Below are 360 nucleotides of genomic sequence, written 5' to 3' on the forward strand. Positions count from 1 at the left end.
TCATTTCGTTGTTTATCATACTGTTTTTTCTTACAATTTTGTAGAAGCCTGTGTCAGAATTAAGAACTCTTTTAGAAAAGAATAATCATGGATGATTGAAATTAACATTTTAAGCTGATACTGAAAATTATTCTGAATTCTATTACATTTATATTTGTATTTTCTTTCAAAGGCTAATGGAAGTCTTAAAAAGAAAATGGATACTTCCCTGCCAGGGGAGACACCATGATCACGAAGGTGGCTTTCCCAAGGAAAGGCAGATCTATTGCACTCTAGATGTGTTGACCCATGAGATTTCCCCAAATGTGGGAAACTCAACTGCATAATTTGTGGAAGTGAAGGACTGTGTTTGTGCTTTCA

The 360-nt window shown here is 34.7% G+C and overlaps 1 non-coding gene across 1 annotated transcript; it reads left to right on the forward strand.

The window, feature by feature from the left end:
- Positions 1 to 200: 200 nt before the first annotated feature.
- LOC129053562 (U1 spliceosomal RNA) lies at positions 201 to 360 on the forward strand. Its single transcript, XR_008518350.1, has one exon. It is a non-coding gene; the product is annotated as a U1 spliceosomal RNA (small nuclear RNA).

This window comes from Pongo abelii, chromosome Y (genome assembly GCF_028885655.2).
Source record: "Pongo abelii isolate AG06213 chromosome Y, NHGRI_mPonAbe1-v2.0_pri, whole genome shotgun sequence".
Classification (NCBI taxonomy): domain Eukaryota; kingdom Metazoa; phylum Chordata; class Mammalia; order Primates; family Hominidae; genus Pongo; species Pongo abelii.